This window comes from Crocodylus porosus, unplaced genomic scaffold (genome assembly GCF_001723895.1).
Source record: "Crocodylus porosus isolate Cpor-Errol unplaced genomic scaffold, CroPor_comp1, whole genome shotgun sequence".
NCBI lineage: Eukaryota > Metazoa > Chordata > Crocodylia > Crocodylidae > Crocodylus > Crocodylus porosus.
Genome location: NW_017728940.1, coordinates 7426204 through 7450468, shown reverse-complemented (window position 1 = coordinate 7450468; position 24265 = coordinate 7426204). Strand labels below are relative to the sequence as shown.

At 46.0% G+C, this 24265-nt stretch overlaps 1 long non-coding RNA gene across 1 annotated transcript in view; it reads left to right on the top strand.

The window, feature by feature from the left end:
- The window catches only part of LOC109318667, a 23771-nt gene extending 4541 nt beyond the window's left edge, over positions 1 to 19230 (top strand). The window contains exons 2-3 of the long non-coding RNA XR_002103301.1: positions 13694 to 13797; positions 18615 to 19230. This is a non-coding gene — a long non-coding RNA (uncharacterized LOC109318667). The remainder of the gene's footprint in view (positions 1 to 13693; positions 13798 to 18614) is intronic.
- Positions 19231 to 24265: the final 5035 nt, after the last annotated feature.

Genomic DNA, 24265 nt, shown 5'->3' with positions numbered 1-24265 from the left:
TTTCCTGAAGAAGACCCCCTGACTACCACCCCATGCTTCTCATCCATGTGGGCACCAGTGATGGTCCCAGAGATGACCCTGAGCAGATCAAGAATGACTGTAGGGCTCTGGGTGCATGGGAGAAGGGGATGGAGGCACAGGTTGTGTTCTCTGAAATTCTTCCGGTCAAGGGGAAGGGCCCTGCCAGGAGCGGACGCATCCTGCAGATCAATGCCCGGCTGTGCAGGTGTTGTTACCAGCACAGATTCAGCTTCTTTGACCATGGGATGTTGTTCCAAGAAGAAGACTTGCTAGGAAGAGACGAGATTCACCTGAAGAAGAGAGTCTTTGCAGACAGGGTTACTAACCTAGTGAGGAGGGTTTTAAACTAGGTTCACCAGGAGATGGAGAACAAAGCCCTGAGGTAAGAGGGGAAGTGGGAGACCTGGAGGAAGCAGAAGCAAGAGGGGGCAGCAAGGGAGGCCTTGTTCTTCCTGAGAAAGTAGGGCAATTGGCTAGTCACCTCAGGTATCTGTACACCAATGCCTGGGAAACAAGCAGGAAGAACTGGAAGTCCTTGCACAATCAAGGAACTATGATGGGACTGGAATAACAGAGACTTGGTGGGAGCTCACATGCCTGGAGCACTGACATGGATAGGTAAAAACTGTTGAGGAAGGACAGGCAGGGGAGAAGGGGAGGAGGAGTTGTGCTGTATGTAAAAGAGCCATGTGATTTCTCAGAGCTCTAGCATGAAACTGGAGATAGGCCTGTTGAAAGTCTGGGTTAAAGTTAGATGGGAAAGCAACAAGGGCGATGTTATGGTGTGTGTGCTATAGACCGCCAGACCAGCAGGATGAGGCTTTCTTCAGACAGCTAGTGAAAATTTCCAGATCACAGGCCCTGGTTCTCATGGGGCACTTCAGTCATTCTGACATCTGCTGGGAGGGCAATACAGCAGTACACAGGCAATCCAGAAAGCTTTTGGAAACTATTGGAGGCAACTTCCCAGTGCAAATATTGGAGAGATCAACTAGGGGCCTTCCTTATCTTGACCTGCTGCTCACAAACAGGGAAGAATTGGTGGGGGATAGATAAGTGGACGGCAACTTGAGCAGCAGTGACCACGAGATGATTGAGTTCAGGATCCTGACAAAAGGAAGAGACAAACAGAGTAAGGACCCTGGACTTCAGAAAAGTAGACTTTGACTCCCTCAGGGAACTGATGGGCAGGATCCCCTGGGCCGCCAGTCTCAGGGGAAAAGGAGTCCAGGAGAGCTGGCTGTATTTTAAAGAAACCTTACTGAAGGAGCATGAACAAACCACCCCAAAGTACAGGAGGAATAGCAAATGTGGCAAGCGACCGGCTTGGCTTGACAGAGAACTCTTCTGTGAAGTTAAACACAAAAAGAAAGCTTACAAGAAGTGGAAGTTTGGACAGACAGCTTGGGTGGAATATAAGAGTATTGCTTGGGTATATTTATATAAGCACTAAACGACTGCTCAGTAACGACTGCACAGGCAGCATCTTGGGTAGATGCGGCCCTTCAGTATCAATTCTACTGCTACTACTAGATATGCCTGAAGGAGTTGTTCCTCTGGTGGACGGTTATGTCCTAGAATAGAAACTCTTTGTTTCTAGTCATGCCATTTGTGGGCAACATGCTTTGCAAGTGTGTGAAAGGAAGAGGTATCTGCCCCTGGATAGTACATCTTGCTCTGTATCATGGACACAGCACAGAAAGAGGACAAACATGGTATAGTGGATAAGGCAGAAAGCAGAGTAAATGTCAACATAAAGAAAAGTCTACTTTCTCAGAGGTGAGGCGGGGAAATCATTTTTCTCATGGAGAATAAAGCAAAGGGTGTTAATCAACATTGCTTCATTGATCCAAGGGCTCTGCAAAGTGACACCAGCTGGAAAGCTAGCTTTTAGATTTGTATTATTCGAAGTGAAATTATTTGTTATATAAATCCAATGCTGCGATTATCGATGAAGTTTGGGATCAGTTTGGGGAAAAGCTTTTTGTTAGATTTTGCCTGAGGTGACCTTGCCAAGGTTTGAGTTACAGCTGAATTGGAGTTTATCCAACAGCCTGAGAGTACAAAAAGTGAGCACATCTGAATTTGGACCCCAAAATAACTCTTCATTGCTTCTTACACACCTAGTGTGTCAGCAGGAAACACCCCATGTGATGTCCTGGAAATATCTTCTCACCAGGAACTTCCTAGAGTAATAGATTCTGTCCCTGAAATGTTGCATGCAACAATTAGAAGCCTCCATGGCAGCAACAATCTGACACATCCCTTTAGGTGGATGCCCTAAGAATGAATGGAGAACTAAAGCAAGCATCTTCTTACCACATGGTTTCAGAAAGTGTGTACCCTAAGTCCCCTCCTAGTCCTAGTAACTCCACATTTACATTGTGAGGAATGCCACTGGGAGTGAGGAGAGAACCAGTCCCCTCATTTGCAAATCTCTCTGCATGGTCAGAATACAAGCTCCTGGCAGTGCTGCACCTGCTGTTGTACCAGGGCAGCAGGAAAATTAAGCAAGACATCTTGAGCTCCTGGAAGTCAAAGCAATGCAACTAGAGCATTGGTGTATGGATTACATTACACAGAAATAGAGCAGCAGTGCAGCTGTACTGACTGATTACTTGACAATAGCACCTGTGGGTAGTACTTGTGCCAGAGGTAGCTCAGCTCACAGTCCAGTTCCCCTGTCTCTTAGACATGTCTACTTCTAATAAAAAAACACATCTTTCCTAGTCTTCTGATCCTGGTCTGAATTTCAGGACTACCCATAGAAACTCCATTCAGATTCCCAGGTAAGAATGATATTAAATCAGAGTTAAGATTGAATTCATATAAATAAATGAAGGGTAAAAATTTCCAGGAATGTAATTAACTCAAACTAAGCATTGCAAACCAGAAAATTCAGGGGGAAGGCGAAACTTAGATGGCAGTGACCATTCTGAGAAGACAACTTTGTTACTAGGAGCTCTACAACTTTGTTCCAGCTGGGAACGTTAGGGAATGAGAGGATCTTAGGAAGATGGTATTTGAATGAAATTCCATGAAAGACAAAATTACTTTTCAGATGCTGTAGAAGAAAAAAACCACTGCATTATGATGAGTAATGGACATCTGTGGCCATTAGTGTCCTGCCTCTCCCCTTTCCCCCCACTAAAAAAAGAGTCTTCGACTATTGTCCATGCGTGAGCTTTCAATGAATTTTCACTATACAGGCAGTCCATAGACTTACAACACAACTGGTTCCTGAAAACCACATCTTAAGTCAAAACATTGCAACTCAGAACCCATTTTCCCATAGGAAACAATGTTATAAATGGAGGATTGGTTCCTGAACGAAGGCCTGATACCCTATTTTCACTCAGAATAACCCAGAATTTTGTACAGTACTCAATCAATTATATAAAATAAATAAATGAAGCTATATTACTTGTCTATATGTATTTATTTATGTATTTATATTGTAAATAGCACTCATTGATTTGGAAGGACTTCTTTAAGGTGACTTTGCTGGACTTTTTGAAGGGCTCTTGGCTGGAGTCTTCTCAGGAATCCTGGCTGCAGGTTTTCCTGGAGACTTGTCTGCTTTCTTAAAGAAAGTGCCCAAGGAAGTTGGGACAGATGTTCTCTTCTTTTGCTTGTACATTTCTCTGCAGCAGCCATACATGCTGGATATGCCCCTATTCACTGATGCACTGCGTTCAATGTCGGGGTCATGTTCCTCAAACAGGGACATGGCAGCTTCCAAATGTTGAAATGCCTCAGCCAACACTTTTGTTGTCAAGACTTTACGAGGAGGAGTCTCTTCAACAGTGGTGCATCTTCTTCCGCTGCCACTTTTTGCTGTTCCAATTCAAGGAGGTCCTGACTGGTTAATTTTTCAGAATGTGATGCCAGCAATTCATCAACATCTTCTGGCGCAACGTCTAAGTTGAGTTCTTTGCCCATTTTAACAACATTTTTGGTTACCTCTTCAACAGTGTCTGTAAAGCCTTGGAAGTCAGACACAAACTTAGGACACAATTTTCTCCAAACATCATTCAGATTTGACTGTTTGACTTCATTCCATGCCTCACCAATGTTCTTCACTGCATGGTAAGTGTTGCAGCCCTTCCAGGATTCTTTCAGAGTTGGTCCACCTTCCTTCTTGATTGCTCTGATGGCCTGGGCAAATGTGCACCTAAGATAGTAGGCCTTGAAGGATACAATTACCCCCTGGTCCATGGGCTGCAACAATGAGGCGGTGTTGGGGGGCAGAAACACAACTTTGATGTCAGGATGCATGCCATCAGGATGGTTGGATGACCAGGAGCATTGTTGAAGATTAACAGTGTTTTAAATAAAAGATTGTCTTTGCTGCAATAATCCCTGATACTTAGCACAAAATGATGATTACACCAATCCTCAAAAATGTTCTTATTGACCCACACTTTAGGATTGCATTTCCATATCACTGGGAGAAATGCCTTGGAATGTCCCTTGAAAGCTCTGGGGTTTTCTGAATGGTACCTGAGTAAAGGTTTAAGTTTGAAGTCACCTGCAGCATTGACACCAAGCAAAAGAGTGAGCCTGTCTTTAGCAGCTTTGTACTGTTGCTTGGTTTTCTCCTTTTTGGCAATGTAGGTTCTCGATGGCATTTTTTCCAAAAGAGCCCAGTCTGACAGACACAGTCCTGCGAGCACCCATGTCATGATTTTTGCCTGTCAGCAGCCAGAGGAGCAGGGCCCCAGAACCCAGAAATCCCTGCACCTATATCCTTGAAAACTGGCAGGCTTTGTGGCCTCAGCAAGGGCTACCACCCCTGCAGCTTTCACCCTGCTGCACCTTAGCACACACAGTGTCACCCATGTCATGAGTTTTGCTTGTCAGCAGTTTGAGGTGCACTTTCCCCAAAACCCTTATTCTTATCTCCTTGAAACTTGGCAGGCTTCATGCCCTCAGAAGGGGCTACCATTCCTGCAAGTTTCATACAAATCAGGCCAGAAATGACAAAGTTATAGGCTGTTTCAAGCTTCCCCATTATAGCCTATGGGTGAAACGTCGAACCAGCATTGAAACAGCAAAACTGTTTCAACGAAACGGAACAGCGGTTTCAAAGTGAAACGAAATTCGAAATGAAATGCTGTTCCGTTGAAATGTGGAAATGCAAGTCGAAATGGAACGGTGCCGTTTTGCACAGCCCTACTATAAATCTAGAGCTTGAGAAAAGGTGGTCAGTCTGACTCTGGAGGCTGCAGAGGAAGGGTCTTCAGAGCAGGAAAAAGGCAGAAAAATCTCCTGACAGGCACTTGGGCTGCCTTGGGCCAGGCAGGGAGAATGCTGCTGATTTAGAGGGAAATGTGACTCAGGATAGGCAAAAGTTATATGAATCAGCCAAAGAGCGGCTGTTTGGGTCAGGGCATCATGCAGAATTTGTGTTCTAGCCAAGAGAGCGTGTTCTTTTTTTTACCGTTATGACCAGTGGTTTGAGTCAGGGACTATCAGGGGAGATCAGAGGTCTCAGTGGTGCCTGAGGGGCATGTGACTGTCTTGAGCCCTGCCAGAGGGCTGGGGTTTGATTGCAGTTGAAAGAGAGAGAGAAGGAGAAGTTTAATGTAGGCCAAAGCCAGACAGTGCCAGTAGCCTCCATGGCTGAGAAGGAATTACAGAAGTCTAATCAGCTGATAACCCAAGGGGGCATGAACTATAGAAGGCTAACCAGCCTACAGCCCAAGAGGGACAGAAAGAGGGCCAGCAAACCTGCAACCTGAGAGGTGCAGAGACTGACAAGAGCACAGAGGCCTGAGGAGGCCAGACATTGGACTGGGGCTACATGCCCCCTGGAATAATAATTGGTATCATCTGTGAGACATAGGCATGGCTGTAGGGGAGGATGGAGGCTGTGAATAGCTCATAAGGCAACACGTGTCCTGGGGACTGTACAGATCAGAAGGGCCCACATTGTGTGAAGACTAGTTTGGGGACTAACAGCATCTGAGAGGGATCCTTTGGCAGGAAGACAGAGCAGAGCTTGCTCTAGGTCCCATGGGCAGCCTCCTTTTCCAGAATTAAAGAAGAACGTCAAGGCGTAGCAGGAAGGAGAAAAGGGAGGGTAACCTATAGCCAGAGAAGCAGGAGTTGTGTGACTACCAGGGGGCATCACAACTGCCCCTGGAGCATCAATCCTGTTATACTATGATTTAGGGGTTCTGAATCTGACTTAGAGTACATGGGCATCTCATTAGAAGAATCGTACAAACGTAAGACAGTTCTTTTTATTAATGACAGTGACTATAGGCATAGTCAGCTCTTTTGGCAGTCTTGTCATTGCCAGCCACATTTTTCTGGAGTAGACACTCTATTTCACATAAAGTCAATATGTTGCCAACATTATTTTAATGCCTTAAGAACAATATCAAGGCTTAAGGCATGCCATAGGTCCTTGCATACTAGGTATCCCCTGACTAAAGCTGGGTCTGGGCCAGTCTGTTTTGGGGGATTCATGCTAAAGAATTCTCAATGACAGCAGTAAAACACTTATGTTTTCACACCTTTGGGGCAGAAAAAGTTAAAAAAAGAACTTAAGAAAAAGGCAATGTGCTAGTGAGCAAACCAATGTGTTCTCCTCTGGGGTAAAAGCAGGAACAAAGGAAGGATCACAGCAATGACATACCCTCTCTAGACTATTCATTATTTTATATCCTTCTTTCCTTTCATTTGCTTTCTTTCTAAACTAAAGCATCCCAGTCTTTTCCATATCTTCTCAGGCAGAAGTTTTCATCATGTTCATCACCCACCTCTTGTCCCTTCTCTTTCTGCTTTGTTCTTTTGGAGATAGGGTGACCAGAACTGCACACAGCATTTCAAGGATGACCTTCCACTGAAGAACAGGAAGGTATTAAATTAACATTTGGACTAGGTTAGTTTCTATCCCATTCCTTCTGTGGCCTAACATTTTGTTTGGTGTTGGCCATTAAGCAAAGGTCTCTTTTGAGCCACCCATAGTGATATCTGGGCTTTGGCATAGACAGTGAATGGTATGGACTGTGCAGACCAGGAGAACTGTGAAGAGACTGCTGGGTAGGCTATGGGCAGCAAGAACAGCAAGATTAATCTGTTAGAAAAATAGGGCAGCAGGAGGTGGGCAGCTGAATAAATGTAGGATCAGTTATAGGCAGGAACTGTGTGGGAGTTGAAGAAAACAGAGGAGCCAAGATGAGCCCTGGCGGGATCCCCCATTACCTCTGGTTGAGAAATGGACTAAAAGAGGTACATGGGTCTGGGGCCTTAAGCTGACCCTCCTTTGAAAAGGCCCCTAAGAACCAAACCAGAACTACCAGATGTCATGGTAGATACAAGGCCTGCTGGTCAGCCTTGATGTTGAGTTAGCAAAGCTATTCTCTCTTATGTTTGAGAAGTGGTATGGTCACCCAGCAATGTTAATGTGCTCATTCTCAGTGTCCTGTTACTCTACTTCCAGTTCAGGAGGCAGGCAACCTGCCCAGAGTAGTACAGCATTTTTGACGGTGCTTCTGCCAGGGCTGGCAGTTTTACTGTGTAGACATGGCTTGAGGCACTGAATGGCATAGGACCAAGGTACTCCTGAAAATATGACTGAGGCTCCTACATCATGCAAGTGCTTTTTAAAATATTGTCTATAGGCACTCCTGAACATTTTCTCACCATTTCTAAATAAGGGCCAGCAGCTACTAGGGCCCGCTGACACGTTGGGCATTCCATATAGGAAGCTGACATGGCACAGTCACTGCTCATGTACACTGAGCCTGGATCTCCCTGGGCCAGGTTACTTTACCTCCTTCCCAGCTGTATACAGATGTCTTTAAAGTGTTGCATTTTGCTGTGACATGCAGCACATCATGTTACCTTGGGGAAGTTTTACGTGGAGTAGGGTGTGCATCTGTGAGCTTTATTTCAGCTCTGATAAGAGAGATATCAAATGACTTTATGGTAAAAATTACCCCCAGCCATTCAATCCCAACAGCTCAACTTCTAATAGAGCAGAGAGACCCTGGTTTATGTTAGTAGCAGCTCAGGGGCCAGAATACCATGTGTTGTAGCTTGTGCTGCGTGCTCACATCAATGCTTCTCTGTAGCCAGTGGGGCTGCTCTAAGAGCTGAACTGATGTAAAGCAGTATTTGAGGGAACTTGGAGGTCACTGGGACTAGGGGGTAAATGGGGAAGAGAATTCAAAATTTGAGGTTTACCAGCAAACAATGGAGTGCCTCTGTGAGTTAGTCTATGTTACAATGTGCTGCCAGTAAAACTCCATTGTGTTCATGTATTAAGCTCCTTTGTGGTGGTAGAAAGCTCCTTTCTGTCCGGTGGGTCAGCTGCTGAGTGAAGCCACACCGAACCACCGGGAGGGCACAGATGTACATCTGGTCTGCTGGCTTGGCAGTGATAGCTGTTGTCTGCCACCTTAAGTTCTTGGTGGGGTTCAGAGCATGGTATAGATCTACTCTCTGCACCTCATGTGGTTGTTTATACCGGTGTAAAGTGAGATCAAGAAAATGGAGCATGAAACCACTTGTGCCCTGAGCACCTGGTTACAGGAGGCAAAGTGGCAACAGTGTAGTCAGTTGTCTGCATCAAATGCTAGTGCGAGCAAGAGAGCTGAGTAGGGCGGCTACTTATAGAGTACACAGGGGCTCAAGCAAGCTCTTTCCTACATCCAGGAAGTTTAAATTCTTTGCAGCTGACTTCCTTCTCAATGTTGCTATTGTTTCCCAGCCATAAAGGGAAGAGCTACCTTTGATCTCTTGAGCCACTCAATTCTAGATTATGAGTGCAGCAGAATAGAGGGTATTTGGGTTTTCTCACTCCTGTGGGCTTTTCTGGTCGCCACACTGGGTCATGAAAATTTGTTCCCTTTCTTGCTGGCTGGGATAGCAGGGTAGGGTTGTGGGCTGGAGAAAGTGCAGGGCCAGGGCCACAGTCTGCTCCTTGCATGCCCCTGCCCTGTGGGGGGCTGGGCAGGGGTGGGGTGTGTATGTTGGGATGTAGGGGGGATATGTGGGCATGTGTGTGTAGGATGGCTGCCTGGGTGTTAGGTCCTGGGAGCCAGCTGGGGGTGAGGGGAGAGGCAAGGGGGCAGGGGGCACAGCCCACGCTGTGATCCAGCCCACTCCTGCTGGCACCCCGACCAATGTGCACAGCTTACTGGTGGGACTGCTCCCGATGAAGCTGCAGCCACCTGAGTGCTGCTTGCTCCCCTTGTCTCCAGTGGTGGGTCTTCCTCCTGCTCCTGCTGCGCTGCTCCAGGCGGGAAGGAAGCTTCAGGTGGGCGCTCTTGCCCCAGCATGTGGGGCTCCAGCTCCACCAGCTGCCTTTCCACCCACTCAGAGCAGCTGTAGTCACACCAGGAGCAGCTCTGCTGGAAGCTGTGCGCACTGGCCTGGCCTGGGGCTGGTGGGCATGGGCTGGAGTCCAGCATGGGCTACCCCAGGTGGGGCAGGACCCCAAGAAGAGTGCCACAGGGGCAGCCACGGGCTGGATCCAATGAATTGTCAGGCCGGATTTGTCTTGAGGGTCATATTTTGTCCACCCCTACCCTAAATCCTTTGGACTGGAAACCCCCCCCCCCCCCAAGTCTTGTCCAGAAACCTTAGTCCTGTTCCAGGATCAAAGAACTTACTTGCTGTATAAGGCAGCTGCAGGTGCCACCCTGGGACACCAGGACAAAGTGCGCCCATGCCAAGGAGGCTAAAAGTGACTATTGCCTAAGCCTGTCGTAAGAGCAGGTGCATGCACTCCCCAGTCTAAGCCTGGTAGTTCCTCACTTTCTCTGTCTCTCAGAGATCACTGTAAAAGACAGACTGTTGGTATCTGACTGTAGCAGGAACTGGGTTACTGTCCCAAGATGGATGGCTCCCAGAATAAATTTATTTTGCCCTTAAACTTATTCTGTTTGAAATGGGAAGTGTTTGTTGAATCTTGCCAGTTTGGCAATGGCTCTGCTCGAGGCACAGGTTCAGATCCACCGGATCCTTCAAAACTAGATGACTAGAACTGCTGGCAATTTGGTTGGAGATGGGGAGAGGGGTTGAAGAGGTTGTCCAAATGCATTACTGCCACATAGTGCTGTGGGCAGCAGAAGTGACCAAGGCTGTAGTGGGACCAGGCTAACAGCGCAGCCACTGCTATTTTTGCTGTGTTACTGAGCCTGTGAAACCACCTTCATGGCTATCAGAGATGATGCAGAACTCAGTATCAGGAAGGTGGTACATTTCACAGACTTTACTAAACTTTTCCAGAGCAGTATGTTGTACTTGGAATAGGTGCCATACTCCAGGGGCAGCTGCACTGCATTTCTGTTGTGTGACTAGAAGACAGCTTATGAAAAAACTTGGGGATATTTCAACTTTCCATCAATTCATTCTGTTCTCCAAGTGTATACAGGAGGCCAGTGTGACCAGAGACCAGGTTTAATGACATTCAGCTCAGTGCTCCCAGCACCACACTATCTTGGGAGGACTGGTTTCACAATGGGCAGAGTTTGCAAAGTGAGCCGTGTGACTGGCTGACACACCTTCCTGCCCTTGCATGCAGGTATCAGTGTAACAAGTGCAGAGAGAATGCACTAGGCTGGATCTGCAACTCCTGTATAACCCTTCATCCCCAGATCAGAGCAGCCCATGGGGAGGGGTCCTAGTCACTTGTACAGTAGCAGAGAAGCTGTTAGATTGGAATAAAGCCCCTGCAGTTTAGAGTGAGCCCTGTCTGGGACTAGATTTGAGTCCACACTATTTCTCGTTCTAAATACAGCTGCAGTCGCTGCTGAAAGGGGTGACACTCTGGATTTCTGTTACCAGCACATCTGTGTCTGTCCCGCAAGGACAGTGCAGGATGGTGTATGGAGACAGAATGGCACCTACAGTTAGAAGGTGTTGTCTAGTTACCAAATCAGACAGAGTGTATACGGACACTTCAGTAGGGAGCAGTCACATATCTAGCATATCAGGTATATTTTTTTCTCTCTCTGCCCTATGCAGAAATTAAAGGACTGACTCTGCAAGGGGTTAACTTCACAGGGTACTCAGGGACACCTGGACTTTGCAGGGGCTGCTCCTAGCAGGATTAAAAATCCTGTTCCCTTCTTTCAAATTTATGCCACTTTAGATGTGACTTCAGTGATGCTTTGCAAGGAGTGTGGCTACTGCCGCACAACCACAAAACACAGCACCCTAATCTTCCACAGATAAAGCAGGGGAGCAATGGTGGTCAATGTTCTGTTGCTACAAAGATTGTTAAAATATGCCCAAGAAATCCAAGGAAGAGGGCACGCTTCCCGCTAAAGAGGAAGGGAGAAACCCCCACAGTTGCAATCTGACATCTCATAAGTCTAAGCAGTTTTTGTAGTTGCAGTTTGACAAAGTCAGTGCTGCTGTACAAAGGGCATATGAAGATTGCAAAGCACAGGGATGCTGGGGGCAGGGCCAGTCCTGGCAGTCTGTGCAAGGCAGCTGCTGCTCTCTGCCTTTCTACCTCAGGTCCAAAGGTGGAACTCAGTTTTGTCTCTCTCTCCCTTCGGGAGCAGGCCTTGTTTTGGAGAGACTAGCCAGAAAGATCACTGGCCTGTGACCTGACCCCTAGTTAGTCAGTCACAGGAGAGCCATGTACACAGTCCCAGCATTCCTGTCCCATAAGAAGCTGCATGTCAGTCCTGTTCCTGCTGCATAAGATCTCCACTTCTAGGAAAGCAAGGAACAGGTTCTGCGAGTGTGTGCAAGGCATCTGTTTTGACCACCTGTACTTAGTGAATATAGGACATGGTATTATTATATAGCTCATAGCTGGTTTTAATTTAGTTCCTGGGAACTACCTAGTGATTCAGTAACTGCTCATGTCTACTTGGACCAGTTCCTTTGGTAGGAACCTGGGGAGTATAATCTCTTAGGAGAAAATGGGAGGTCTTACCAAACATGCCCTGGGCTTTTGTTCTTGGCTCACATAACCCCATAATCAGATGTGAGGAAAGGGTTGTTCAGATCATGCTGATTGTGGATATTAGAAGGAGGATGTCCAATTAGGTATTTGAGTTCTGAAAGTTTCCCCTAACCTTGGCCTGCAGCCTCCAGTTCCTAAGCCCAAGAAGAATTTTTGGACAAATGCAGCAACGAATTATTTTTCTCACTATTACAGACTACCCTAGCATTCAGATAGCAACCAAAATCAGAGCCTTCTTATTCTAAATAAGCATGTGATAAGATACAATCTCTGTCCCAAAGTATTTGCAACCTACAAAAAAAAGCAAATGAAGGCTGAAAGGAGAAAGAGAAGCATTTCCAGGAGTGACTCGTCTGCCGCATGGACACAATTTACTTACAAACATATAAGTGAATAAAGGACCTTTTTTTAAAGGACTTACATAGCCACATTTTCAAAAACCAAGTAGCTGTGTTTATCCTGCTGCATGTATGCATACAGGTGTGAAAAAACTGTGCATATGTAACTATGAGCATAATGCACTGTTTCTGGGAATTAATTAGTAATTGATATATTTTGCATGTGTAATTTGGAGACATGGTTAGCTGTGTTAGTCTGAAGTCAAGTAGAAACCAGGAGACATTTGTTTCTTATAGACTAATCAAAGCTCTTGAAAGCTTGTGCTGCATCTATCACACATACACACAGTTTGAGTAACGTAACCAGAGATGCTTGGCACAGTAGTGAGAGGCCATTACTGGAATGTTATGTTCAGCTACTAACAATGCTAACAGCTTCCAAGCTTTCTTGGAGATTACTCTTGCCCTGATTAGGAACTGAAGACAAGTTATTTCATTTCTCAGCTGATGCTGGGCATCTCTTTGCTTCCCTCAAGCTCCTAAAGGCCATTTGTTGGAGAAGCAGCAGGGAAAAAGAAGGAACCTGATGAGCATCATGCTCCTCCCTTGAGCTGCTTGAATGGGAGGGAGTTAGGAGTGCAGGTTAATCTGGACTATGTGGAGTGGTCTCTTCTGTTACTGGAGTATGAGTTCACATCTCAGCTATGGGCATGCAGAGGCAATTGGCAAGGTTTTGAGCCTTAAATACACAGTAAAATCCAGCAAACCTATAATTAAATGTTAAGGCTTATAATTAATGCTGCCTAAATGAGCAATGGTGCTTCTTGTGGAATTCAAACATTTCCTGCTGCTCCTAGTTTCTCTAAGAGCGGGTGGAGAAGGTAGTATTTGCTGTTGTGGAGGGTTGTGTCACCAGCACTTAGATCCCTGTGTGGACTCAAATTAAGATAAACCCACAGCTGGAGGAGAGGAACTCATTATAAATTACCTGTATTTCAATACCTCGTCTCCTTGTTTTCCTAGAATTCATAGCACCCTTTTTTTTCAAACTGGCCCATGGGACCCAGTGGCAGGACCCAGGGGAAAGGGGGCCGCACCGCCTAATACAGTCTGTCCTGCTGCCTTGCCCTATTCAGAAACCTCCCAGTTCCACTTGCCTGCCACATCTTGTTGGGGGGAAAAAGGTAATTTGGGAGGTGTCTTGCCCCTGCCCAAAGGAGACAGTGAGAAGGAATCCTGAGATGAGATCTCACCGCCTTGTAGGGCTCCTTGTGTGCTTTGACTCCCCAGGTTTCCTGTCCTGGTTGTCGTTCCGTTTTAGAGCCTGGCTTGTTCTGGACCCTGGTCTCTCCAAGCTTCCCATACACGGTCTTTCTTTCTTTTTCTCTTTCAGTTCAGCTGCCTCAGTCTCCAAGATATCTCCAGGCATCTGCCCCTTCCGGGCCAGAATCCAGGACCTTGGACTTCGCAGCTGCACGACTGGATCCAGGCTCTTGGGTGAGCTCCCGTGGCAGGGTGAAGTATATTAGGCAGGGTGCTGAGACACCTGGTTATGAAACTTCCACAACTTCCCTTATAGTTGTCCTCAGTCCAGGGTATCCACTGCAAAAAATATCTCAACTTAAGTTCTTCCCCCACCTCAGCATAATGGACAGTCTTTACGCAAGGTTTTGGCCCACAGGTCTGTTGCCTAAACAAGTGAGGAACAAAGGAAAACAGCAACAAAACTTCGAGGGCTGCTTGGGGTGTCCAACCAGGTCTTTTCTCCCTCAGGCAGAGACAATCCAGCCTTTTTGGCAATCTGGGCTCTACTGTCCCTCTCTCTCTTCTAGGTGAACTTTTGTCTGTAGGGTGACTACATATCCCTATTTGGGCAGGACAGTCCTGAAATCTAAAGATCAAGTCCTAGCTCTAGGAAAAAATGCTCCAGGACAGCATTTGTCCCAGATTTCCCTTGACACAGATAACCCATAGCAGTATCATGTGCAGAGATCTGGGTTTTCCATTCCATGATTGGGGCTGGGGGTAGTGGGGTGTAGGGGGTACCATGTGTATGTGTGCTTGTGCACACATGCACATGGCCGGCAATAGGGGGCATGGGTGATGCAGGGAGGGAGTGGGGGGGGCAGATTGAGACCCCCACAGTGAGGGAAGGAGTGGGGCAGGGTTTGTGGCTGGGGCTAGGGGCGCTGCCCAGCGGAGGCAGTGCATGTGGCCTAGGGCTGGGGTGGGAATGCGCAGCCGTGGGGCCCAGCCAGGGAGTGGGACAGAGCCACAGGTGATTCATCTGAGGAGTTGCAGGGGAGGTGGCTCCCTGCTGCTGCATGTAGTCCCAAGGAGGTGGTTATGGGGTCACGTGCCCCCCCAGATTTGTGCACGGAGCAGATGCAGGCTGCCTGCTAAGGGCTTGGGGCTCCTTATACTGTTGCCCTCCCCTCAGGGTCTCCGTAGCCCAGCAGGCGGGACCTGGTGTGGGAGGGCAGGGTGGGGAGGCTCAGTGTCTTGCTTTTGCATTTTGATAAGGTGGTCACCCTATCTGGCTGTGCTGTGTTTCCTGCCCCCACTTCTTCCTATCATGTGGCTTACTCAGCTGCATCTGGCTCTTGCTTCCCAAAAAGTCCTGGTTTTAAAGGGGCCAGGCTCACTTTCCAGCCTTTTCTCTACATTCTTTGTAATAGGGGCTCAACTCCCTGTTACAGGGATTGTGGAATGAGAGTGTCTGTGTGTGATGTGCATAAATCGAGTGTCTCCTGCCTGTGTTGCAAGAGCCAATCTGAATGTGCTATAGCATGACTGAAGGAAAGGACTCAAGAGATTGTCTGGTGATTTACCTCCTGCTGATGCTGCCCTAGGGCAGGGGTTGGACCCTTTCACTAAGTGGGCCCAATTAACAAAACTGGGTCCTCAGGTCAGATGCAGCAGTTGACAGAAGTAATGGGCTGGAGGTAGCAGGTGACAGAAGCAGCCAATAGATTCCTATACAAATGTGCTTGGTGTGCCAGATAAAATGCTTTTTTGGGCCAGATTTGGCCCATGGACCATAGGTTGCTGATGCCTGTCCTAGGGGATGCATTATTTAGATTACAGCATTTGCTAGTGTTATACTTGTTTACTTCTAAACATCGAAAACCAAACGTTAATTTGTGCTTTCCTTTCCTATTAAAAATCAACTCTTGTTTTGACCTGTATTAAATTTGGACTTGGATTGGGGTCACCTGGAAAACTGGGGTCTTAAAATGGGTCACTCCATGGAAAGAACTGAAATGGGACTGAAGTGGCATCTAAGTAGCACACCCAGGTCTTGTGATGGCTTCAAGCATAAGGGTGAATGCTATTCATATAAAGCAAGATACAACCCACGTATTGTGAAATGGTATCTCTTATTCTGTTAAATGCGTTATACCTCCTGTCAGATTACCTGAAGTTAGTTCCATAAAGATTCCACATATTGACCTCATCTACATGAGACACTGACTGTGCAGTAGCCCAAGCCTACTGTGCAGTAGCCTTGCATGGCAGCAACCATGATGTGACACTATTATACAGCAGTCTTGGGCTACTGCACAGTCAGCATCATGAAAAAAACATTTATAGGCGCTACTGTGCAGCAACTTGGGTTACTGCACAGTCATTTAGTATATGTTTATACAAATATTAAATGGTTGTGCAGTAATGACTGCGCAGTCAGCCTCTTCTATAAATGTGGCCATCACAACTAGGGGCAGGTATTCAAAAAGCCTGAGCCTGAATTGATTCAATTTTTGCAGGTTAATCTAACTGTGAAGCTTGAATCAGTTTGGAGGTGGATGGACATTCCTTTTTCATTCCAAAAATGCAGGCACATGCCCGCAGTGGCTCAGGCTAGAAGGCGGCGGGGGCGGGGGGGGGGCGCTAGAGCAGCCCTCCGTTCACTTCACAGTGCTGAGCTGAGGTTTGGGGGTGTGGCCAGGCCTTGACAAGATGCTCTGATTAGCCTAGCAGGGAATTGATAACAGTGTTTATCACCCCTAACTCATTGTTTATCGTCCCATTAAGAAAACAACAGAGGGACATTACCCACTACTTGTTGATTCTACCTTTGTCACGGCACAGACTGGAGCCAGCATGTGATCTGCTAGCTAATATACAGATACCTCTCAGCAAGGTCAAGGGGAGTGGAGAATTATTGCTTAGCAGAGAATGGTGAGGAGCGTGTGATGGGGAGAAGCAGCCTGCGAGTCTCTGCCTAGCTGCAGCCAGGGAGCAGAGGGGCGGGGCCAGCTCTGCTGTGGAACAGAGAGCCCCGGCCAGCCCAGAGAGCATGCTGGGCTGCTGGGCATGTCTGGTTTAGCTTAAACCAACAAAGAGTCTGGGACAGACATTCATAAACCAGTTTGAGCCAAATCCATTAAGTCTGATACTACATTCAACCAGGTTTACCTCAAACTGGTTGCAGCCATTTTCAAACTGGCTTATGTGCACTGAACATCTGTTTCTGTTACAGGTTTAAACCAGTTTCTGAATGCTTAAACCGGTTTATGTGTAATGTCTTTCCCTAGCCTGAGTGTGAAGTGAATAACATGACCAGTATTATAAGCAGAGTGGGGCCACTGGGACAGCTGCCCCAGGTGCTGACTTGGAGGCAAGGTACATGTTGAAGCACTGTTGCTGCTGGTGGCAGAGGAGCAACCAGAAGTTGCTGTCGCCCCTGTCACAGTTGCCCCAGTTACCCAGTTGCACTGTTACAGCTCCGAACATGACTGCCTGATTCCTCTGTCCAAGTAAAAACATAGCGGTGCCTTTTATTTGGCTTGCATTCTACCTTAAGGTTTAGCTATTTTGTTTCTATTTCAGAAAATAAAAAGCAAATCCACATCTTTAATATTAGACAGAAAATCTGCTTCACCCACACAAAGGCTTTTCTTCTAGCCTTGAAATATACATGGTTGTTTTTGCTTGATATATGAGTCCTCTGCTATTTATTATAAGATGCTCCTTGCTACAAAGGCTACTTTATTTTAATATCCAAAAATGGCACTCAGGTACATGGTTAATATATTGGTGCTAATGGAACTACTCAAAGTTGGCAAAGCTAGGTATATCCTTAAGTCTTTGTAGCATTCGCTTTTAGTTAATTCTTTTTGGGTGCATCTACACATTCATTAATGTGCTGTAATTATGGCACATTAGGTTGAGTACCTGTAATATGTACTAAATGCACTGTAATTGGCACTATTGCGCATTAACACAGATGAATGCTTTTAAAGTGATGCTTAATGCCCATTGGACTAAAGCTAAAGCATTAGTGCAGGTGAACGCCTTTTTATGACGTTTAATACCCACTGGACTAATCTACTGAACATTAGTGCATTAGCATGGGTTTTGTCAGCTGTGCTAATGTACAGTTGAATTAATCCAATGGGCATTTAGCACCTCATGTAGCCCGCACCCCTTGTGGCTTAAAATTTGGATTTTTAGTGAAATATTATAACCTTGATTTAATAAAAGCATGTGTCAAACATAGTCGCATCTTACTGGCTTTTTCTTGTGTTGAAGAGGAGGGACTGTAGCTAGAGTTATATTATGAAGTAGAACACTTTTGTAGATAGAAATGTAAACCTGATCTAGAAATGCTCATGGGATCCGGGTCCAGGGACAATTTGTCCACCTGCTTTCTTTGCACTGTGATGGAACAGTTTGAAAATTTGGAGGGTCTATAGGTGTGTTATTTAGCCAAAGCTTTTGTTTCTTTCTCATGTTGCCTATAAGTGATATAACCTGTATTTTTCTACACACTGACTTTTGAGCCACATGTTGTGGTAGATGGCTGATACAATATGACATCTCTCAGGACCACAGGTTAACTTTGAGCCATGTAATACTGGTGCCTGCATTCTCTTCCCACAATCAAACTGCAGGCATAAATGTGACCACCAGCAGTTCTTTTGCCAAATGCTACAGTGCTAGATCTGCTTTTCTAACCAGCAGATTAGAAAAGCAGATATGCAAATTAGTGCTCTCCGTTCATTGTGTGAGCAAAAGATGAGGGTGCAAATGCTGTAGGATTGAAAGGTGAGAAGAACAAAGAAAAAGTAGGGCTGTTCCTGTGGACCCATGGAGTATTGCTTAGTTTTCCAGGGCCAAGCAATTGACTGGTTGTGGAAGATGTCATGTTGCATCAACTATGTTGTACCTAGCCCCCATGTATACAGACCTAACCATGACAGAACAGCACACTCTCTGCCCTCCCTCCCCTTATCTTTCTTCCTTTTTTTCTCTTCCTTGTTCTTTTCCTCTATTCTTTTCTTGTTTAACTTGCTCATACTTCTTTGCAGAAGCCCAGCCTTCCTCCAGCTCCGGGTGCAAGGCATAGAAGGAACTGAACCCTTTGATCCTTGACCAAGACCCAAGTCCCATTAGCAGAGAGCAGTCCTGAGAAGAGTGGTGGAGCGCACGGTCGCAGAGACCATTTCAGGAGCAGGGGAGAAAACGCGTGTTCCTGGGCAATGACCCAGAGTGAGAACGAAAGGGGTCATCCTGTACTAAGTGACATGTGCAGGAGAACTGGAACCTAATTAAGCCACCCAGAAAAAACTGACAGTACTTGTTGCTTCTTTTTGGTGTCTCGATCCTCAAAGGTGAACTGGAGTCCATTTGAACTGTCTGTTCCTTTTCTGAGTTCTGATGACTTTCAATAGAGCATGGAGTGACTCACAATTCTGCATCATAACCCACGTAATTTAGCCAGCTCTTATGTGGCCTGTTGTAATGCAGTGTGAAGGGAGATACGCTTCTCCCAGCCTGTGAATCACCCATAAGAAGCATAATCTGTTCCTGTTATTCAGAAAAGATTTGGGGTTAGTCTGTCATATCCCTGAAATAAACCATCAGAGATGAGAATGAAGGTCACTTATCATGCCTCCTGTGTCTCAATAGTTTGTCTTACATAAATCATGCTTCCTGCTCAAAGTCTCCTGTCCCATTTTTCAGCTCTCCCTAAATAGCCTGTCTGGTGTTAGGAAGGTGTGAGAATTTCAAGCCCCTACAAGAGCAACCAGAGACTTATATTCTGAGGCACTGCTTAGTGCTCTGAGCTGTGCTATGTTACTTTGGGCAGTGCATGGTCTCATAAGGGATACTGTAGCAAACCTGTAGCTGTCTTCTCACAGAATTGCATCATGTTAAAAGTAATAGATACATATTTTCATGGATGGTTGGGGGAGGATGGAATGTATAAATAAAATATAACAACCTAGTCCTTTAATAAGCTAACAGAAAAAAAATAATTCTCCATACCTCCAAAACTTGCATAAAGGGAGACTGATTTGGTAGATGGTTTGTCCTGCTAAGAACTATACCAAGACTTATTACAGAGGGAACTCACAAATCAGGTGGTCAGTGCTACATGGAGCACTTCACATCTGGAAGCTGTTCTTCATAGATTTTGGGACTGTTCCTCGGACGATACAAACTGCTATAGCCTTGTTAAAACAGAGCCCAGCACCACATTAACTGGCATAGCCAGAGGAAGTCACTTTTGCAAAAGCTGCTGGTTACAAGCTTCACTGATCCTTGGGCTTGGTGACTGCAGTATAAGGGGTGCAGGTACAGGGAGGCTGGGTCCAGTCCCCAACTGGAGGATTATGCCCATGGGTTAAATTGACGCTGGGTTTCTCATACCAGCATGTTGGAAAACTAGTTCAGTCTCCATTACATAAAAGTTTGCAAAGAGTCTGTCCTAACTGGGACTTGAACCCAAGGGTCCCAGCCCTTAAACTAGAGAATTTCAACTGTCAGTAGTAATAGGGCTGCTTACACTTCCAGCTACAACAGGCAAGACCATTGCTATTAGGTCCACTGAACATGTGCAAGCACCTACAGGCAGCAGACCCTGGTGCACCAACTCTCTTGCATTTATATTGTGTTGACAACTTAGACCCTCCTGTTCCATATTTCTCACACAAGCCTTTCTCTTTATTTATATGGGAGCCTTACCAGAAAACCAAAGGTTGGGGTTTGGTGGGAACTGGGGGAGGGGGAACGCAAAAGTTTACCCTACATTTACAAAGGAGCTGCTGTTACCTTGGGTCAGCTAAAGCTTGCAGTGGCGAGGGGGTGCTGCTTCTTGCTGCTGTATGTGGTTTGTGGTTGGAAGACAGGAGAGGTCTGGATTGGCATAATTTGTCCAGATCACAGGAATTTACATGGGGAAACAGGCTTCCTACAACTGTCTGTGCAGAGCCAGTTGCCAGACCTCTGAAGAGTCTCGTTAAAGACTTGGGCTAGAGGGAAGTGGGATATGGAGGGGGCTAGATCTTTTGTTGCCAGGAGATTTCTACCATACTGTGGTGAACAGAAGTCACACTTGTAAATATTAATATCACCCCCTGGTCTGGGCACTGATACAGGGTCATATAATTGTGCTCCTGAACAGACTGACATTGAAGTTCTGCTTCCTACGGGGACCCAGTGTGGTGAGGTGTGAGATGGATAGCAAGGCTAGGGCTCCATTACTAAGTTTGGCAAGGGAGTATCGATCCCCAGAGCAGAGCCCCTGGGAGACAGCTGCAGTGGTCTGTAGTGGAGAAGCAGTGATCACTGCAGCACTTAAGATCAGTCAGACAGAGAGTTGAGTTCAGTGCTTATTCATGGTGGTTGGGCCCAGTATATACTCCTGTCACAGTCACATTGCTATTACTGTTAACACCCAGATAGGAATAGGCTTTATTTTGCTATGTGCTGTAGAGGCTAGTACAGAGTCATGGGGCTAGGAGGAGCAGCTAGGAGGGACAAGGGGAAGTCCTGGGTGCTGGTTTTACTTCCACAATTTTTAATGAATTTTATGTTAGTAACTGGATAAAAATTGTAAATAACCCAGGGAGCATAAGCTGGAAACTAGGACTCCTTCATCCCAGCTGAATACCCTAACCACTGGGTACCAAGTTATATTCGTTTTGCCCCCATGGCTCCTGCACTCTTGGACATTGGGGGTGGGGGGCGGGTAGAGGAGCAACTCTCTGAATCTGTTTATAGCTTGGTGGCTAGGCACTTTCCTAGGATGGTGGCAACATGACTTTCATCCCCACTCAGGATGAAAAGGCCCTAAACCCCAGGTCTCCCATTTCCAGGGTGAGTGCTCTAACCATTGTGCATTTGTGCAAAAAGTGGGTGGTGAAATAACCCAACTGGCCAGTTCTCACCCTCAGATCAAGACTAGGCAATCAGATCGATTTCAGATGAAGGGGTCTCATGGGTAGCGTTTCACAGAAGTATAGGAGTTTGGATTGATCCCTGGGTATCACGTGCCAATTGGCTAGCTCTAGGCATCTCCCTGCTCTGTGCTTAGGTGCTCTATTCTATTCCATAACTCTCCCAAGAGGGAGCCTCGGAAGCCACTTAAGTTGTGGGTGGCTAAAGTGCCTCTCTGGACCTGGTCACAAGTGATTTGGCCCAGATCCCACAGGAAGTCTGTACCAGAACCAGTGATGGAACCTAATTCTGACGAGTCCCTGTTCACAGTCGCATAACAATCCTTCCTCTTACATACGCTGTCAGAAAGAGTGCCTGCCCCTGCTGACGTTCTAGTTTTGACAGAAGATGCAACAAATTGGCATAACTAATAAAGTGCTGTATGTGGTAAGGACAGCCATTCCCCTCTGTGCTTTCACCGAGGCACCAGTGATGGGAAATGAGGAGTCTGTGGGCTGCAGTCATATTTGGCCCCTATATCACCTTTAGTCCAGATACCTTACATGTAATTTTTTTCAGCCCATTTTTTTAGGATGAATCCCATGCTGGAAGAGCGTGGTGCCTGAATGGTGGTGAGGAGAGTCCTTCCCAGCTTACACAGATACCTCTTTTCCCTAGTTTTCCCAGTTTCTTGCTGTTATTTAGTGTCTGTGCTGCAGTAGCACCCAAAAGCTCTAAGGTGCCAATGTATGCCATTTCTTTGTGAGACTGGATTCTGCAACAAAAGGCAGAGAGCATCTTCAGAAATTGCTTCCAGCAAAATTTAGGAAAAACCACTAATTGCAATTCAGAAAATGCCTCCTTTGTTGTGCTCAGGCATTCACTAGCATTCAGTGGTGCCCTGGTTCCTGGCTTTGCCACACTGCCTATTCCCAGGAAGGCACCACATGAATTGTTAAACATGAATTTGGACCAAAAGTGTTCAAAAACAGAACAATGGCTTTTCTTTCTCAAGCCGTGAAAAATGTGCTTTTTAAAGAATCAATAAATCTGTATGCAAATGTTCTGTTCATGAATAATGCATGGTTCTAAGTAAAGTGAAACAGTATAGTGGTGTGATTATGCAGCTGTTTTAAATAAGCAAAATTAGTTGTTAATGAGACCCCTATGCATATTTAGGAAAGCTGAATAATTTATTAAGAACTGAGAAGTGACGACTAGAGAAGTAAGGTGAGATGTAAGCAGCCTATGTGAGGCTGACTGTGTCATTGTGCTTGGGGGAGGAGAGCTAGTAAATTAACCCTTTTATGCATAAAGCAGAACTGAAGTACATGGCTCTATGAAGCAGCTCTGCAGAAAGGACAGGGGATGTCCTGGATACAGAGGCAGGCTTTACTGGTGCCAGAATGGGTACTTGGGATACTCTTTAAGTGGCATCCGGAGTGCTCTACAGCCCCAGAATCCTGCTGCTCAGAAATGCCCCATTCATTTACCTTTATAATGAATCACATTTCTGACATGGAAAAGTGCTTTAAGTGTGCAAAGAAGAAAAATCATGTATGTTGGGTAATGGGGTCAGTGTTCCTGAGCTGGAGACTATGGGGTAAAAGCAACAAGTACAGACAATAAATTTATTTAGCTATTTATCTGTTGTTCTCTGCCCAAAATCCCTTTTAGGAACTTTACCTAATAAAAGCTAATTACTCCTACTTCAGCTGCCATGCGCCCCACTTCCTTTGTTTGCTGAAGAAGGATTTTCACAGGCCTAGGCTTGCACTGAGATGGAACAGAGAACCCCCAATGTGCCAGTGGAGAACAATGACTGGTACACCTATAGGGAAAGCTGTGTGGTCTAACAGCTGGCTTACTCTGCTGGCTGCCATGGGAGTAAAGAGGTTTGGTTCTGTCTCTTCCCTTCTCTCCACTTCCTTTAGAAGATTTAGATTTGCCCTCAGGAGATGCTAGCAGTAAGCAAGGCCTGAATTTAGTACCACTGAGACCCTACTTGTAGCATAACTCCATACGGAGGCACAGGTAGGAAGCTCTTTTGCTTGTTTTTCTGTACCTGCACACCCGTGCAATATGCCCCAGACTAATGCAATGTTATTGCAGAAAGGAGCACCAGCACCTTCTACTTCTCCCACCAGACTCAAGAACTAGATTGGATACTCCTGAGCATCAGAGCACCTTATCTATTGACTCTTTATATCAATGATTCTCAGCTACACACATTGGTATCTTTGGGTGCTGAGATCCTTTTAAGGGTGCCACAGGGAGGTGCTTAAAATTAGCACTGTTAACTGTTCAGACACCTACAAATGAATCACAAGTGAAACCAAGAAGTTTCAAATAGGAATCCATAGTAAACATTCTAACCTGTTGTGGTCTTCTCGAATTCTCTGCAACAGAAGAATTGTTCTATTGTTTTATAGCAGAAAATAAGTGAAAGCTAAGAGCTGGCATTTTCCAAGGGATTCCTTGAGTCTAGAAGGCTAGGGACAGACATTACACATAAACTGGTTTAAGTGATCAGAAACTGGTTTAAACCTGTAACAGAACAAATGCTCAGTGCACATAAACCAGTTTTAAAATGGCTGAAATTGGTTTGAGATAAACTGGTTGAATGTAATATCAGACTTGATTGATTTGAGTAAAACTGGTTTATGCAATGTCTGCCTCAGACCCCTCCCTGGTTTAAATTAAACCAGAGTCCCCCAGCATCCCATACTGCTTTCTGGGCTGGGTGGGGCTCTCAGCTGGCCCCTCCCCTCTGCTCCCTGGCTGGACCTTGACAGAG